Below are 12,350 nucleotides of genomic sequence, written 5' to 3'. Positions count from 1 at the left end.
AATCGTCTCAGCAAGGCTTGCATGGTGCTCGAAGGTGCATTTGGGTGGCTAAAAAGGGAGGTGGAGATGTTTGTTAAAAAGAAACAACACCAAGATTGAGCATCTCCCTACTCACATTGTTACCTGTTGTGTTCTTCACAATTTGTGTTAAGTTTTTAATGATAATGTGGAGGACACTTGGCTTGATGAAAATTATGATAGAAATGTAACCTTACTTGAAGATGATGCAGATGTACCAACTAGTGGTTCTGGTGTTAACATTCGGCACACACTTATGGACTACTTTTCAGCTCAGGGCCGCTAAACAGGTGTAAAGGTACAATAATGAGCAGTAATTATTTAACTGTGCTACACAGCGGAAAAGAAACACAATCACACATGCGTTTATATTTCGTTTTTTAATGAAAGAACATGATCCAAAGACAACAGTATTTTCAAATAGTAAATCACATAGAACTTGCAAAGAAATGCATAACCAGTGAACATGAACATAAATACAACAAAATGTAGACCTTGTACTTTAAATAACTTTCAATAACTTTCAATAAAGAATATCAGAATAAAACAGGTTGTGGCTTTCTATTTACAGTTTTGAAATGCCTATTTACGGTGTTACAATTTGACGAAAGTTACACTCAAAGCCTATGATATGTTGGTGATTTCGGATATGTCAGCGTGTCCCATTATACATCCACGTGAGGCGGAGTAGCAGCTCCCGAGGTTCGTGCTGGAGATTGGGAAAAACGTTGATGGCTAGAAGGAAAACTAGGGGAAGAAATTGTGGTGCTTGAACCAGGGTACTCATGCCTTGGGAGTTAAAAAGCATCTGCCCAAATAACTGGAACAAACGAAGTTCATGCTCTCTTTCTTCTCATTTGTTCATATATCTGCAGTTGTTGCTGATGATACCTTTTTTCATGCTCGAGTCTCTCAGTTTTATTTCCTCCCACCTTCTTGCTTCATCCAGCTGCTGTCATTCTCACTCCTTTCTCACTCACAAGCTTCAGCATATTGCTCATTCTCCTGTTTCTTGGATACCTTTTCTATGTCCATGAACTGCTTTCTTTCGTCCTTTTTTTCCCTCCAGTTTCTGTGAACAAAAAGTGCATTTGTTAGTTTACTTATAAAAAAAATGTAATTGAGAAGCAATAACAAAGAAATACACCAGATTTTTATTCAGTACGGATGTAGGTGTGACAAGTGGTGTTAATTTTCAATTGCTAGGGTCTGCCTTTCAAAATATTCAAAGCATAGAAAATATGCTTTTCAGATATGTTCTAAATTACTTAATTTCAAACAAGTCTAATAGCTTGATTGTTTCTTTAATGATGTACAGGAACAACATTAAAGCAATAAAATGCAACATTAAAGCAATTAAAAACAGATTGTATACTCTATTTACAGGTACCTTCTGGATTGGACACAAAGGCAGTTGCGGATCCGGGGCCACGCTAATGTTCATCTCCCACTTATGAATTTTCAAGTTGCGTTGGTTCTTCTGCAAAAACAAAACATTTGTACATGACTATTTCACATTGGTTAACCCGTTGTATAAGCTCAGTAAGGCACTTCAGGTGTGTGTTGTGCTGGTTGACACTGCTCCTTGTGTGTGGTGATATTAGAGCACAATACAGTCTTATTGCTTAAATACTGTATATTGTGTATGTGTGTGTATATATATATATATATATATATATATATATATATATATATATATAATAATTATTATTATTATTTATTTCTTAGCAGACACCCTTATCCAGGGCAACTTACAATTGTTAGAAGATATCACATTATTTTTTTACATACAATTACATTATTTTTATATATAATTACCCATTCATACAGTTGGGTTTTTACTGGAGCAATCTAGGCAAAGTACCTTGCTCAAGGGAACAGCCTATTTAAGGGCCGGTAGAAAACTGCGTCGGCTGCCTATTGGCAGCCGGCGCACCAGCTGCCCGAAGGCAGCCGGTGAAAAGATTCGGTTTGGCACCCCCTAATCAAAAGGGGGGGCCAACAAAAGCCAGCCATTAACTAAGCCAGTTTTTTTTTTCAAAAATTAAATGTTCAAAACAAAGGGGGGGGTGGCGCAGAGCACGCCACCCAGAGCCCACTGGTTGACAAAAGCCGCCATGTCGCCAGTGGACTCCGCGTCGGCGTGCTCCAACGCCACCCGGGAACGGAGGAGGGCCCTGAACATGGCCCCACAGTCAAAGAGACCCTCCCCGGTGATCTTACGCTTCCTGGTCTTGTAGATGGTAAGTTTGCCAAGAGCCAGGAGCAGATTCACCAGGAGGTCTCTCTTCCTGGTGGAGCCACGAACAGGGTGCCCGAAAATAAAAAGGGTAGGGGAAAAATGCAGCCAGAACTGCAGCAGGAGGTTTTTCAAAAACAAAAAGAAAGGCTGCAGCCTGGCGCAAAGGAAATAAATGTGAAACACCGACTCGGACTCGCCGCAGAAAGGGCATGCGGGGTCCGAGTCGGTGAAGTGACGCAGGACCTCTCCTGACGCGAGCGCTCCGTGTAGCACCCTCCAGCCCAGGTCCCCAGCGCCTCTGGGGACCAGCGGGGAGTACAAGGCCTCCCACTGGGGCCTCTCGCCCTCCGGGGGTTGGAGGGGCTCCCGCCAAGCGGTGTCCCGGCGGGAGACGAGGGCGAGGAAGTGGAGGGTGTGGAGCGCCATCGCGTACAGGGTCCTCCTCGACACGGAACGAAGGGGGGTCGAGGAGAACTGCGAGGTCCTGCTCAGGTGATTCTCGAGGGGAGGCTGAGGGGGAGCCCGATCCTTTGGTTTGATCAGCAGGACCGGAGAGCCGGGGGTAGGGAGGGACGATGGCTCCCCGGTCCTGAGGACCCCCTCGAGATACCCGACAGAGTCTGGGTGCAAAGCTGCCTTGCACTCCCGGATCGCCCGGCGGGCCGTTCTGAGGGTCCCCCGAGTCGCCCTGGCGACCAGCGACTCGGGAGTCAGCCACGCCGAGCGTTGGTGGTCCAGGAGATCCCAGACTCTGGTCACCTTGGCCGAGATCAACAGGCTCCGCACCGCGGGGGATTCCAACGCCTGCGCACCTAGATGGGGGTTGTGCAGCAGGGGCTCCAGAAGGAATTCCTCCCCCTCGGTCGGAACCGCGTCTCGGCCGATGTCGAACATGCTCCGGGTCTTGAGCAGGTCCCTGTAAAAGACCGGCAGCTCGGGGAGACGGATCCCTGGGAGGTCGAGCCAGAACAGCTGCCGGTCGTAGCCCAAGTGGTGCAGCTGGCGCAGGAAGAGGGAGGCCAGCGCGCACCACTGCGGGGCCGGGTCCGCGTACAGGAATCTCTGCAGGGTCTGGAGGCGGAAGGTGTGCACCTGAGTCCTGATGCACACCAACCCCTGTCCTCCCTCGGCCAGAGGGAGGCTCAGCACCCCCGCAGAGACCCAATGCTTTCCGGCCCAGAAGAAGTCCGTCAGCTTCCTCTGGACCCTGGCCACAAACTCAGGGGGCGGGCTCAGGACGGTGAGTCGATGCCAGAGCATCGACGCCACCAGCTGGTTAATCACTAAAGCCCGTCCCCTGAAGGAAAGCAGTTTCAGCAGACCCGACCACGACCTCAGCCTCGCAGCCACCTTGTCCTCCAACTCCACCCAGTTGGCTGCGACCGAGGTCTCCGCGGGGCTCAGGTGGACTCCCAGATATTTAAAACCGTCCGCGCTCCACTGGAACTGCTGGAGCGCGGCGGGGAGGGAGTCCACCCGCCAGGGACCCACCAGTAACCCGGAGCACTTGTCCCAGTTGATCCTGGCAGAGGACGCGGCAGAGTAAACGCTCTGGCAGCTCCGCATCCTCTCCAGATCAACCGGATCGGAGGCCACCAGGAGCACGTCGTCGGCGTAGGCCGACAGGACCACCCTCGTGTCCGGCGCGCCAAGCGCCAACCCCGTGAGCCTCCTGCGAAGGAGGCAGAGGAAGGGCTCGATGCACAGCGCATACAGTTGTCCGGACAGAGGGCAGCCTTGACGTACTCCTCTCCTGAAGGCGAGGGGCGCGGTCAGGGACCAGTTCACCTTCAAAAGGCACTCGGCAGAGGCGTACAGCATTCGGAAGAGGCCGACGAACCTCGGCCCGAATCCGAACGCCCGCAGGGTTCCGAAGAGATACTCGTGATCCACCCGGTCGAACGCCTTCTCTTGGTCGAGAGACAAGAAGGCGACCGACCGACCGGTCCCCCTGCAGTAGTGCAGGAGGTCCCGAACCAGAAAGATGTTATCGAAAATCGTCCGGTTCGGGACCGTGTAGGACTGGTCGGGGTGGATCACGTCTGCCAGCACGGACTTGAGCCTCAAGGAGGCGGCCTTGGCCACGATTTTATAGTCCGTGCACAGCAGCGAGACCGGGCGCCAGTTCTTCAGGCAGCGGAGATCCCCCTTCTTGGGCAGCAGCGTGATCACCGCCCGCCTCATCGAAAGGGGCATCTCCCCGGTCTCGTAGGCTTCCGCCAGGACCCGCGCAAAGGCGGGCCCCAGCAAGTCCCAAAACTTCTTGAAGAACTCCACGGTCAGCCCGTCGATGCCCGGCGATTTGTTATAGGGCATCCGACTGAGGGCGTCGGAGAGCTCGGCCAGGGTCAGCTGGCCCTCGAACTCGTCCCTGACGCCCTCGCCGACCGTGGGAAGCCCATCCCACAGAACCCTGAACGCGTCGGAGTCAACGGGATCCGGAGAGAAGAGGTCAGAGTAAAAGGCTCTGGCCCTCTCGTTCACGCTCTCCGGATCCGTCAGAAGGGAGCCGTCGTCTGCCAAGAGGCAGGTGATGTTCCTGCGGTCTCCCTTCTTTTTCTCCAACGCGTAGAAGAAGCGTGAGCCGCGGTCCATCTCCCGGAGGAACTGGATCCGCGAGCGCACAAACGCCCCCCGGGACCGCTGGAGCTGCAGGTCCCGCAGGGTGCTCTTCTTCTCTACGTACGCGCTCTGCTCGAGTGGGTCCCCGCGAGCCAGGCGGCTCTCCAGATCGAGCAGCTCCCTTTCCAGCCGCTCGATCCGTGAGTCCCTCCGCCTGCTCGCGCCCCTCGTGTACTCCTGACAGAAGATCTTGATCTGCGCTTTCCCCACGTCCCACCACAGACGCCACGTGGGGAAGCGAGATCGTCTGCCGTGCCAGACCGTCCAAAAGTCCCGGAAAGACCGCTCAAAGCGCTCGTCCTCCAACAAGGCGTTGTTAAAGTGCCAGTAGGCGGAGGCGTGCCCGACTGGCACCAGGGCCACCGCCACGGCCACCAGGTTGTGGTCCGTGAACGGCGCCGGCCTGATGTCGGAGGAGCGAACGCAGTGAGCGTGGTTCCTGGTGACGTAGAACCTGTCGATCCGGGACTGAGACACCCGCCCCTCCCTCACCCTGGTGAAGGTGAAGGCGGGGACGTCCGGATGCTGCCAACGCCAGATGTCGACCAGAGAGAGCTGAGCGGTCAGCTCTCTCAGAGCTGCCAACGAGAGAGGGTAGTGCTCTTGCGCCCCCACCCTGTCCGCGGCCTCGAGGGTGCAGTTGAAATCACCCCCGAGGACCACGCACTCGTCGGCGCCGATGTTGTTCATGTAGGTCGACATCCGGCGAAAGAACTGGACCCTCGCCGGACCCGTGGACGGCGCGTACACGTTCACCAGGTGAACGATACTGTCGCCGTCCCGGATCCGGTGGTGTAACAGACGGCCCGGCTCGACGTCTACCACATCGAGTACCGTGGGAAGAAAGGACCCGGAGAAGAGCGTCGCCACCCCACAGGAGGTGCCGGTGAGATGGCTGAACGACACTCTCCCCCCCCACTCCAGAAGCCAGTTGGCTTCCGTCTCTGGAGTCGTGTGGGTTTCCTGCAGGAAGCACACAGAGTAACCCCCTTTTTTCAGGAAGGAGATTACCTGGGCCCTGCGGAAAGGGTCCCTACACCCGTTGACGTTCACGGTACCGATGTGATACATGATCCTCTGTCAGGAGTTGTCGGTGACGCTCACGGGAGATCCTGAGTTCTCCCGAAGCTCACCAACTGGTCATGTAACTTTCGGGCCCGAATGTGCACGTTCGAGCCCGAAGTTTTGTTGGCGTGGCTGGCCCTGAGGAAGGACCTCACAGAGGTTAGGACCCTCTGGAAGTCCCCCCATTTGTCCAGGGCCAGCTGTACCTTGTCCCTGCGGTGGATGGTGGCCTCCAAGAACTCCAGGAGATCCGCCGCAGGGATGTCAGGGAGAGAGACGGACGGAACCTCCGAGCCCACGCTGCCCGTGGACTCGGTATCCTCCTCCCTCTCCCTCAGCTCTCCATCGCCCCCCTCGCGATGGTAAAGCACAACGCACTCACGTTGGTGGGTGAGCGCGTTGCGCCTTATCTTGAGCTTCACCGGTCCTCCCTGCGCCCCACCCCCAGGGGACGCGATGGGAGAGACCGGCGGAGGGACCCTCGCGGGGACCGTCTGCACCCTCGATTTCGGGGGCGCAGACGGGCGCTCGGCGTACGCCGCCGAGCCAGATGGTCTGGTCCCCGCTCTGGGTCCCTCCTTTGAGGTCCGAGGCACGGTCTCAGGCCCGTCCTCTTTCCTCGAAGGAAGGGAATCCACCCTCTCGGGTCCTTCCCCTCCCTCCCCTAGAGAAAGGGGATACACCCTTTCGGGTCCTTCCCCTTCCTCCGCATCAGCCACCGGGACCGCCTCGGGCGATGTTTCCCCCCCGACGGACGCGCAAGGGCCGGAGCCCTCGTCACCGCCGGAAAGGGAAGCCCGAGGCGGTTGTTGTTTCAGGGGCTCCTCCCGCGCCCCCTCGGTGACTGGAACCGGTCCCTCGACGCTGGGTCGGGGACCGGTTGCTTGGCCCCGTTGCACTTCGGGGAGGGGATCTACCGTGAGGGCACCACCTTCTGCCCTCTTTGGTTCTTCCCCTCCCTTCCGCGCTCCGGAGACCAATGTAAGCGCGGGCTCCGCAGAGCCCGCCGCTGCCTCAGGGGGTGTTTTCTCGTCCCCCTCCGCGGCAGCACGAGGGCCGAAACCCCCGTCGCCGTGAGAGAGGGAAGTCTGAGGCAGCTCTTGTTGTGTTTGGGGGGGCTCAGCTCCCCCCTCCGACCCCTCGACGGGGGTCGCTTGCATGGGCTCCGCGTTGTTTGCGGAGCCCACGCTTGCCTCGGGGGCCGGATCCGCCTCCTCCCCGGAGACGGGAGCCAGAGGCAGCTCTTGTTCTGGGAGGGGTGATTCTTCCCCCCCCTCCGGTCCCTCGGCGGAGGTCGCCTGCATGGGCTCCGCGTTATCTGCGGAGCCCATGCCTGCCTCGGAAGCTGTTTCCGCCGCCCCCTCCTCGGCAACACAGGGTTCCTGACCCGTGTCGCCTCCGGAGGAAGGCGGTGCTCGAGGCAGGTGTTCTTTCGGGGGCCCCTCCTGCGCCCCCTCGGCGACCTCCTCTGCGGCCGGCCCCTCGATGATACAGTCGAGGCCGGCTTCCGAGGTCTTAAGTGTGACTGGGAGGGGATCTGCCCGAAGGGCTTGTTTTGCCCTTGCGGGTTCCTCCCTCCCCTTTGGCCTCTCGGCGGGGGCCTCTTCCATGGGCTCCGCAGATTCCGCGGAGCCCCGGACCGCCTCGGGGGATGGATCCTTCTCCCCCTCTGTGGCATTACGAGGGCCGAGGCCCTCGTTGCCGACAGAAGGGGGACGCCGAGGCGGTCTCTTTGGTTTTTGGGGGCCCTCTTTCGCCCCCCCGGGGACCCCCACCGTGAAGCCGGTACGTGTGCACTTGCGTGCACACGTGGGGAGGCGCGCCTGCGCCCTCCTCTTCCCCCTGAGGCTGCCGGAGGCTGTCCCCTGCCCTGCCACGGCGACGGGGAGCTCACCTCCGGCAGCGCTTCTCTCCTCGCCCTCTGGGGGGAGGAGGTGTTTGGTTTTACGGGCGGCTTTGCCGCCCTGCCTCGCGGGGGGTGCCGTGGGGGGAGTCTCCTTATCAGGGACTCCCCCTGACCCACCGCCAGATGGTGCGGTGGCGGGCTTTGTCTCCCCCCGCTTGGCCTCCCCCGTGGACCTGGCCGCCACCTTCATTTTGCGGCGGGCGACCAAGGTCCATTCGGCGGCCTTCTCCCCCGACGCGCTTTCAGGAGGCGCGGAGGGTCCGGCCAACTCGGGGGCCTTCTCTCCCTTTCCCCCCTCAGATGTTCCTGGGAGGGGGGCGGGTACTGTTTTGCCCCCCTTCTCTGTGGGCCTTTTGGAGGGCCCCGGGGGCGAGGTGGACTCGGAGGGGTGCGGTGCGGGCGCGGTTGGCTTTGCGCCCTGCTGGAGCTTGGGGCACCTCTTTTTCTGGTGCCCCAGCTCCTTGCAGTGGAAGCACCGCACCTCCTCCGAGGAGAAAAAGATTACATAATTGGTCCCCTCGAAGGGGACCACAAAGCTGCCCTCCACTGTCTCCCGCCCCGCCAGATGGATAGTCACCTGGCGGCGGAAGGACAGGATGTGGCGGAGGGCCTGATCCTTGCAGCCCAGGGGGATGGGGTGGATGGCCGTTTTCAATTCCCCCAGGGCTTGCAAGTGGGGCATAAGCAGGGCATCCTGTATGAAAGGTGGCACGTTCGACAGGATGACCCTGCTGCCCAGCCCCGCGAGGGGCTCAATGGGGACGAACATGCCCCCCACGCTGAGACCCCTCTCGATCGCGGTGTTCGCGGCCGCCACGATTGCAGATGGTCCCACCGCCCTCGCCATGGCCTTGACGAAGCCCTCGATCGAGAGGGAGTCTCGCAGGAGGCACCTGACCCCGTGCCTCCTGGTGATGTTTTTGAACGGGGGGGCCGCGTTGCTCGCAGCCGCCTTCGCCCATTGCTTGGGGGGCTGTTGTGTCTGCCCGCTCATTTTTATTTCTTTATATTTATTACTTTTATTTAGTGTTTTGTTTATTTATTTCGTTTTTATTTGCAAAACAAAATACACACACACAGAGAGAAGACAGACACACCCCCGCACTGCAAAACAGTTCCCAGCGCAGGGGTACACAAAAAGACAAACAAATGTATTTATTTATTTAAAAATAAAGAAATAAAATAAAGTACAAACACGCACCCCTGCACTCCAATAGCACAGGGGCACAAAAAATAAAAAGCAAAACCAAACAAAAGATTTTTTTTTTTTTTTTTTTTTATTTTTTTTTTTTAATAATTAAATAAACAAAAAATAAAACAAACAAAAATTATTTATTTATTTCACACACACACACAAAAATAAAAATAAAACAAAAAGCAGAGTTTTTTTTTTTTTTTTTTTTTTTTTTTAATACAAACAAACGTATTTGTTTATTTTTTAAATAAATAAACAAATACAAATCACACACCCCTGCACTCCAATAGTGCAGGGGTAAAAGAAAAAAAAAACAGAAATAAATCAAAGTTCAAAACTAAACAATAGTTTTAAACTAAAAAGAATGAAAAACCAAACTAAGGGCAAACAAAGGAGCACATGGCCTGTGCTCCTTGCCTGCCCTTCCCCCACTCTGCACAAGGCAGGAGCAGGGGATTAAAACAAAAGTATTTTTAAAACAAAAACTAAAACAGTGTTATGATTTTAAATGATTTTAAAATAAACTAAAGAAAGTGCTCTTTAATAGAAAATTAAAAAGCAAAGAAAAGAAACAAGTTTAAAGGAAGTAAAAATTAAATGAACAAACCAAACAAAGGAAAAAACAAGCCAAAATGGCTGCCCTCCTACACTTGCAAACAAGCAAGTGTAGGAGAACAAAAGAAAAAAGAAATAAAATGTGTTTTAAAACACTAAATAAAAGTTTTGATTAACAAAAAAGGTGCTCTGCTGCTTTATAAATAAGATTAAATAAAAAGATTGTGAAAATAAAAAGTTGAAACCACTGTTTTTAAACTTTTATCAGGAGCTCTCCTTACACAGGTCTGCTCTTGCTCAAGGGTACAGCAGCAGTGTCTCCCACCTGGGACTGAACCCACAACCCTCCGGTCAAGAGTCCAGAGCCCTAACCACTACTCCACACTGCTGACCATATATATATATATATATATATATATATATTGTAAGGTGTCATTGGTTTTATATTGGGAAATATTTTTAAGAAAAATAAAAAACTAAATACTTTTGCAAGGCACTATATATATATTTATATATATGGGGTTGTGACAAGGATGACCAAGGTTTGAGACTCAGAGACAGTATAAAGTTCAAAATAAAGCTTTTTAATAAACAAAAATACAAAATAAATAGGCACAAGGGCCAAACAAAAAGGTTTCAAACACAAACAATCAACACAAAACAAAACTTACAACAAAAATACGGCTTCCAGGCTGGGCATTGCCTTCACTGGTTTCAAAACTTAACAAAACAGCACACACAGAAAACCACTTCTTCTCCTTCCAGAACTCTCTCTCCAACTGGGAGGCTGAGGCCTCCTTTTATGCCAGGTGGCTAAGTCCATAATTGAATAATTAATTGACTGATTGCTCCCACCTGACACAATCAACCTGGGCAGGGAGGAGAATTTAACTCCTTCCCTGCCAGTATTTCTAAGGGCAGAGCCCTGCTCTGCCACAGGGGTTCTCAAACTTTTTCAGTCTGGTACTTTTTCTGAGGGTGAACAACTCGCAACCCCCAATTTCCATGTAAGTAAAATTTAAACGTACACAGCTATACAAATTTATGATTTCAAAACATATAAATCACACACTTTGAAAGGTACATTGGTAGTCAAAGACTTATTTAGTAATCTACACATTTTCAACTTCAAAAAAAAAAAAAACGGGGGCCCAGAGTGGTTCACCAGTTCACGTCCAGGCTGTGCAAAGAGGTCGAACTTTGCTGGGTCCCCCAAGGGGTGCGTCACATTGGCTGTGACGCTCCCGGCGTGGGGGATGGGAAACCGGCAGGGATGCTTCTCCTCATCGTGCAACAACGAACCCTACTGGCCAGACACCAAGCACATTCAGAGTGGATAAAAAGCAGGGCTGATCTCTGTTCTCTGGGATTGGTAGCCCGCCCACCTCTGCTCTGGATTACTCAGAGTAAAAGCGATTCTGGCTTTAGGCTTGTGAGATCGGAGGACGCTCACACGTCAGAACGTCTGTGCTGTGTGGAGACTCGCTGCGGTGAGGAGAAAAAACATAATTGGACATTTGGGACCAAATTGGGGGAAAATAAATACAAATATGAATTGGTCACTGTAACAGTGTAGAACAGAGCCCTGCACATAAATAGGGGGCAGGGCAAAGCCTGTGTTTTTGTATGTTTTTCTGTGTTGGAGGTGGGTGTTTGAGAGGAGGAACGAGAGTGAGACTGGAGAAAATCGAAAACGAAACTAAAAACAAAACTACAGGATCAGTGAAGGCGGTTGCCTGACTGAGGTATTGTTTTGTTTTTATATGTTCGTGATTTGTTTTGATTAAACTTTTATTTTGCTCTGTGAGCAGTGTTTTTGTTTAAGTATTTATTTTATTTTTGTTTTCAATAAAAACAGCGCACCAGCGTGTGATGGGTCCACCTGCTTTTCAGACGAGGCTCTATGCTGGTAATACACATTTGCAGGTCATCTTTAACATTGAGACGGTTACGGTATTTGCTTTTGATTGCAACCAGATACGAAAATGCTGACTCACAAAAGCATGTCGATGCAAAAGGCTCAAGTACTTTCATGGCTTCGCATACCAGTTCCATGCGCAGAGATTACCAAAAATCACAAACTAATTGTTTTGGAAAAGTGAGTTTCAGGGTAGTATTGCATAATAAATCCACAAGCTTGTCCTGTACTGCTGGGGGCAAGGCTGCATTTTTAACAGCATCTTCAAATATAGTTCTTATCCAAAGGCTACCTGTTGCTGTAACTTGAGGAAAATAATGCTGCAGCTGGTTTTGTAGACCTTGCAAGTGCGACAGGATGGTGTCCTTTATCTTCAACTCACAGAATTAATTTTCTCTCATGGAATCTGCCATCAGAAAGTTTCAAAACTGACATTCTGCACACATGAACACCAAATATTAAGCTTTTGAATGAATGCTTCGATCTTGTCATTCATAAAAAGAAGGTTAATATCACATCCTTGTAGAGTTTTGTTGCGTTCACTGAGCCGATCAAACACATCCGCGTGATAAGCAAGCATTGCAAGACACTGTGAATCTTGGAGTCCTGCATAAGGAAATCATTATTTCTCATGAAAACCACTGCTTCTCATCTCAGCTCAAACAAACGTTACAAAACCTTCCCACAGGAAAGCCGTCGTACTTCATATGAAACAGCAATTGCTAATGAACCAATTTCTTCACAAAGCACGGAAAACAAACCTGCTTTAGTTGGTCGACCTTTGATGAAGTTCACCACTAATGTCATTTTTTTTTCTAATGTCAGCTTT

General features: G+C 52.3%; 1 long non-coding RNA gene across 1 annotated transcript; it reads right to left on the bottom strand.

The window, feature by feature from the left end:
• Positions 1-646: 646 nt before the first annotated feature.
• LOC131721192 (uncharacterized) lies at positions 647-10,353 on the bottom strand. The gene is made up of 3 exons (XR_009319886.1): positions 10,275-10,353; positions 1,409-1,498; positions 647-1,090 (listed from the first exon to the last, which is right to left on the bottom strand). It is a non-coding gene; the product is annotated as an uncharacterized LOC131721192 (long non-coding RNA).
• Positions 10,354-12,350: the final 1,997 nt, after the last annotated feature.

The sequence above is a fragment of the Acipenser ruthenus genome, chromosome 3, assembly GCF_902713425.1.
Source record: "Acipenser ruthenus chromosome 3, fAciRut3.2 maternal haplotype, whole genome shotgun sequence".
NCBI classification, from domain to species: domain Eukaryota; kingdom Metazoa; phylum Chordata; class Actinopteri; order Acipenseriformes; family Acipenseridae; genus Acipenser; species Acipenser ruthenus.
The sequence above is the reverse complement of the archived record's forward strand: the minus strand, read 5'-3'. Positions and strand labels throughout refer to the sequence as shown.